At 37.5% G+C, this 6,418-nt stretch overlaps 1 long non-coding RNA gene across 1 annotated transcript; it reads left to right on the top strand.

Annotated features, from left to right (window-relative positions):
- Positions 1 to 3,717: 3,717 nt before the first annotated feature.
- Positions 3,718 to 5,508, top strand: LOC127559913 (uncharacterized). The gene is made up of 2 exons (XR_007953225.1): positions 3,718 to 3,874; positions 4,913 to 5,508. It is a non-coding gene; the product is annotated as an uncharacterized LOC127559913 (long non-coding RNA).
- The last annotated feature ends 910 nt before the right edge of the window (positions 5,509 to 6,418 follow it).

The following is a 6,418-nucleotide window of genomic DNA, read 5'->3' as shown; positions in this document are numbered from 1 at the left end:
GAAATTTCAAAGCTATAAACAAATAGCCTGTAGCTTTAATAGCTTAAAAATGGCACTAAAATTTTGGGAAACCCTGTATCTTAAACTGTTTGTAGATCTATATTAATCATGTATCTCAATAATGACTTATCTCTAGTTTCAGCTATCTCTCTGCCTTTATTATTTCCTGACAAAATAAGATCTGAGATCTGAATTCCACTTCTTAAATTAGCTTTGTGACTATGACTAAATTACCATTTTTTAGAGTCTCACTTACCACATCTATAGAACAGGGATAGTAAGACCTACCTCATAGAGTTGTAATGATGCTCAAATGAGATTATTTCTGTAAAACACTTTGTAAACTTAAAAAATCCAAGCTTTCACCATTATTCTCTTTTAATATATATAGGAAGTCTTATAATGTGATAAAAATTATTTCAGGGATCCACTGATTCATTACTACTGCCAACTGCCCAATCAACACAGATACTTATCTTCAGAATTCATTTATGCTTAGAGTACAAGCTCATCTGGATGGAAAATCAGAGAACCCGGAGCATCAGCTTCAGTCACCTGATGTACAAAGTGACTATGCAAGTATCATGCATACAATGGAATTTTACTGAAAGTGGGAGGGGAAGATAAAGATTCTGCATTGGGAAGGTCGGGGCACTAGCTTGTCCAAATTAAAGTTTAAGTTTATGTCCCAAGCTTGATTTTACAGACTTTAGCGGAATGCTTGATTTGTGTGCTTCAAGCTGTCAGGAAACACTTTTCCAAAGTGTTTCTTAATATAGTGCCAGCAAGAATTCCAAGTCAAAAATCCTCCTCAATATAGAATGCTCAAGCTGAAAAGGACATTAAGGTTTATTTAGTTTAATACCATGTCTTACCTATATATTTATACATTTATAATTCTATGTACAGAATGTCTCAAAAAGTCTTGGTGAAATTTTAAGCTTAAATAGCTTATTTAAAAAGATATATTTAATATAATATAATAGTATATTATATATAGTATAGTTTAATAGCATTGTATAATATTAGTAGAATAAGCTATTTAAGCTTAAAATTGCACTAAGACTTTTGGTATATCTTGTGTGTGGCTGTCTCTTCTTTTGATCTCTTTAGTTCTATTGCCAGACTTAGTTAAATTTTTATAGCTCTATCCCTATGTTTCTACATATATGGAATTACAGAATGTTAGACCTGAAAGAAATCTTAGAAATTCTGTAAGTTAAGGTTTTTCTCAATCTGTGGGCTATAGATTCTTGGGGGCCAGTTGTATGTGAAAATTATTGTAAGGGGTCTAAGAATCTATACATGTGAACCAACAAAACAGCAAACAGACTTCCTGTGGACTGCTGCTTGAGGACAGGGATTATTTCATTTTTATCTTTTGATTCCTTACATAAATGTTTATTTGATTGCACATTCTGAATCCAATATATTACTATAATGTGTGTTTCTTGTATCCCCTTTTCTAATAGTGATGGTAGGTACTAATTTGAAATATATGTAGATGCTATTGTGATTAATATAATACAAATTCATTTAAAGATGTTTCTGAATTTTTAGTGACTTTAGTCATTATGCATTTCTTTAATAAGCAGATATCAATAGTATAACTGCTATCATATGAGGAGTGGGCTATAAAATTTTGAAAATCACAATGCTAATAAAACTAGGGATGGAACTTTGGAAAGGGTGACTTGAGTCAGCATATCCAAATTTGAGTTTTCAATTTGCCATTTACTAGGCAAGGTGATGAGGTTAGTGGCAGTCAGAGAGTTGTAGAAATCACCTTTTGGTCAATGCAGGTTCTACGTGGAAGAATTCACACACTGGAAATATTAATTGGCAAAAATGGAAGTTTATTGTTTGATAGGAAGCCAGTTTTGCTAAGAGACTGACTTCTTTAGTGGCAAAGTCCTATTAGGGAAATGGAGGCTGACACTGAGAAGAGTCTCAGCAGGCAGAGTCCTAATAGCTATACCAAAGAGGCAGAGCAAGCTGCTTTGGCCCTTCTGAAAAGAATGAGTTCAGAAATTTCCCTTTAAAAAGGAATCTTGAGGCTCAGATTTGGGTTGAAAAGAAAGACACTAGATGCTTATCAATATCCGGCCCAGATCTCCATTTGGAATTTAAAAGGGTCTGGCATCCCCAAAAGATTAATGGGGTGCTTTTTGACCAAGATTTCTAATTGAATAATGATACAACTTAACTGGGGAGATATGCTTTCCCAGGAGGGCCTGAGACTCCAAGATCAAAAGGGAACACAGTTTCAGAGTGATAATTTTAAAGGGAACAGAGTTTCATTCCCCCTTCAAGGAGAATCTGAACAAATCATTTAATTTCTCAGAATTTCCTCATTTATCAAAGGGGGATAACAATCCTCATACTCTATACTTTTCAGGGTTATGAAGAAAGCATGATTCAAATGGAAATACTGTATAAATTCAGTTATTATATTATCCATGTATTTGTTAGAAGGTAAGCTCTTTGAGAATTCTTTGCCCTTTTAGGGGGATGGGATGGATAATTCCTACTTTTTAGGAAAGAGTCTGTCATAGAGTAAGTATTTAATAGGGCAGTTAGGTGACACAGTAGATAAGAGCACTGGACTTGGAATTAGGAAGACTCATTCTCCAGAGTTGAAATCTGACCCAAGATACTTCCTAGCTATGTGATCTTAGGTAATACATTTAACCTTATTTGCCTCAGTTCCCTCATCTGTCAAGTGAATTAGAGACAGAAATGGCAAAGCACTCCAGCATTTCTGTCAAGAAAATCTCCAAATGGGGTCTCAGTGAGTCTGAAATAACTGAACAAGTATTTAATAAATGTTTATTGACTGACTGATATGACCAAATTGATATCTAGTTCTCTGTCTTTTTTCCCCCTTCAAGATATTTACACCTATCTCTTGGTATTTATATCTCTCTATTTATCTATTTCTTCCAGTGAGACCATATTGGTAGGCATAGGTAAGATAGTTAAAGGATTGCTTTAGACCCCTTACTCCTACTCTCATAAAGGTTTGGTCCCTTTCTTGTGATAAATCTATATCTTTTATATCCACTTATAATAAGTCCATTGACTTTTCAGGGCTCTACTGTATGATTTTTGCTCCAGAGTATTCCCTCTACTGTCTTTATAATTATGACCTGCCTGGTCCTAGCACTCCATTGGTCCCTGCCCACTATGTAGGACTGAGGCCTGGACACAGGTATTATTTCCCAAGCCATCATAAGAAAACTTGGTTATCATTTAGTCCAATGTCCCAACTGTTTCTTCATCTATAAGGTGACACGGTACTCTCTAAGGTGACTTCTAGTTTTAATGTTTGAGGATCCTTTTTCTAAAGCACAGACCAAAGGCATGAATCTATTGGAAGAGAATCTAAGGGCCTGAAGCATTCCTACACAGCTAGGACCTTTCCTGTTTTCTTTTTAATCACACTCTCAGGCTCCTTCTCAAACTGAAACCTTCTCCCTCTTGGAACAGTTGGGTTATCCCAACTGTAATCATCCCCTTTCACAAACTGCAACCTGCCACCCTACAAGTTAGATGAGTAATGGAGGCCTCTAAGAAGGCAATGTTTGGAGATGTGTCACCCCCATAGGGCAGTTTGTGAATGAGGCTACCCAGGATACATGGGCTGTGCCTTGGAGCTAAGGGGCAGAACCTATAATAAGATAAAAGAGCTTCTCATTTAAAGTCCTTAGTCTACCTTCCTTCAGTTACTGCCACTGAGTCTGGTGAGCATCTAGCCAGGGTCCTTGGTGGGAGGGCTAGAGCCCTGTTCTCAGCAATGTTGGTGATTCCTGTTCTTCACAGAGGACCTGGGAAGAGACACTTGGTCAGAGAGCAATGAGAAGAAACCATGACAGTAAGCAAGGGGGTGTGGGGCAAGAAGAGGAAAAGGAGTATTGGCAGCTGGCAGAGGAGGGAGTGGGGAGGAATCAGAATTGGATAGATGGATGGATGAATAAAAAAAACATTTATTAAGTACTTACCATGGAACTCAGATATGGCAACTGTCAGGATTTAGACAATTACTGACCTTAACAGTTCTTGTCCTTAATCAGACTTGTGAGCATCAAATGTGATAATATTTGTAAAGAGCTTAGTGCAGTATCTGACACATAGCAGAAACTATATAAAAGCTTATTCCTTTCCTTCCTTCTTTTCCAGTCTCATATACATACTTATACATGATCTGGTACAATGGGAAGTGCACCAGACCTGATGTCAGGAAGACCTCAATTTGGGAATGATCAGTTAATTGGAATCAGTACCAGCTGGGTGGGGCAGTAGATGGAGTACTGAGTGTGAAGTCAGGAAGACTCATCTTCCTGATTCAAATATGGCTTCAGACACATCCTAACTATTTGATCTTGAATAAGTCACTTAATGTCTCTTTGCCTCAGTTTCCTCATTTGTAATATGGGACAATGATACCTTCTAGGGTTGTTGTAGTATCAAACAAGGTAATAACTGTAAAGCACTTAGCACAATCTTTGGCACAGAATAAGTATTATATAAATGTTGGCTATTTTATGAGGTGTACTCACATAATTTCCTTGACCCTTCTTTACCATAGATATGAGTACCTAACAAGAATGTGTAGAATTTTGATATTTTTCTAGGACATGGGAATGAAAGTTTTTTAAAAAGAGGTTGATAGATGCCACCATAAGGAAGATATTGTCTAGATACTTTGTATTCAGAAGGCAAAGAGTTGAGAGAAAGAAAATCTTAGAACTCCCCAGCAGTCTCTTGATTACAGGATTTCTCCTGGTCACTTTTCATGTCCCTGTAGTAGATTTCAGTTTTGACTCTGGAAGTTTTCATAAGCTGCCAGTCTTCTATGAAATTATAGTGTCTGAAGCTTATGCATCTAATTTGCCAGTTGATTCTTTATCAGGTGTGGTGAACTTGTGCAGAGATGTCCAACCAGCAAAACCAGCAGCTGCATCATCCCCTTCCTAAATACACTGAGAGTCTTCCCAAGTGCCCTTCTCAGGCTCCCACTCCAGTTTCTTCCTGCTGGAACTCTAACTCTGGAGGATATGGCAGATCTGGCTCTGGAGGACCATACAGCCCATTTTCCCACTGGAGGAGGAAATCCATCCGACGCCGCCCCCAAAGTTCTGACTGTGGTGACAGTGGGCAGAGTCAGAAGTCTGGGACATGTGGAGGATGTGGTGGCAGCTTTGGGGGATGCTACTGACTTAGTTCTCTCAGCCTGCAAGAGCAGTCAATGATCCTCCCCAGCCTACTGCTTCTCTTTTTTTCCCCATCCTCTTTCTTTAACCTTCTTCCTTACTCTTTGGGTTTAAGATGCTAAGAGATTCCAATAAGGAGTTCAAAGCTTTCTGCCAAGGTATTTATTCCATGCAGCTATCTTGGAATGCAAGTCAACTTCATCATCTGTGCCTTTCTGAAACTCTCCCTCAGATATATCTTTTGGAATTGTACTTTATTCTGTAAAACAATAAAATTTCTTCTTATTGCTATCAAGTTTTTTTGCCCTCCATACAAGCTGGTTCTTGCTGCCAATGAGCAAATGTTTATAAAACACTTTGCAAATCCATATAAACACTATATAAGATGCTGGTAATAATTATTTCTATCCTCCTACTCAGTTACCCATTATTAGGCCACTGCCATGAGGTAGATATTGAGTTGGGAGGTCAAAGAACAGGGTCTGTTTTTCTCTAGGAAATATGTAACTTTCAGTTTTTCAATCTCCCTTATTCCATAATCCAATTTGATGTTAAATCTTGTCGACTTTACTTTCACAACAACTTTCCTATATATTCCCTTTTCTCCACTCAAAGTTTATGCTCTGGTTCAGTCCCTCATTATTGGACTATTATGTTCCTCTCCCAATTAAATTTCCTATTTCCAGTTTCTTTCCTCTACTCAGCTTCCAAAGTGATTTTCTAAAAGCACTGACCTCTGTCCTCAAGAATCCAGGTTCATTTCTGCAAAAGTAGAGTAGATCTTTGTATTGTCTATTGGTGACACAGTAAATAGAGCGTTGAGCTTGGAAGACCTGAATTTGAAACTTACCTCACACAATTATGCTAGGGATAATAATATTTTCATCGTTCTATGGTTGTTGTAAGGATCACATCAAACCTTTGCAAATCTTAAAATATTATATAAATATTCAGGCACAGAGTTCAGTGACTCTCTATTACCTTTGGAAAGAAATACAAACTTTTCTCTTTGGCATTTGAAGTTCTAGACAAATTGGTCCCCTTTTACCTTTCCACTCTTTCTTTTCTCCAGGTATTCTACTCTGGCCTACTGGACTTGAATCTGACACTCCCATCTCCTGTTTTCATATCTTTGGTTTTGATTATCTACTACATCTGGAAGGGGCAGGTTATAGAGTTGATAGAGCATTGGACCTGAAGTCAGC

Source organism: Antechinus flavipes, chromosome 4 (genome assembly GCF_016432865.1).
Source record: "Antechinus flavipes isolate AdamAnt ecotype Samford, QLD, Australia chromosome 4, AdamAnt_v2, whole genome shotgun sequence".
NCBI classification, from domain to species: domain Eukaryota; kingdom Metazoa; phylum Chordata; class Mammalia; order Dasyuromorphia; family Dasyuridae; genus Antechinus; species Antechinus flavipes.
Note: the sequence above shows the minus strand (reverse complement) of the source record. Positions and strands in the feature narration are given on the sequence as shown.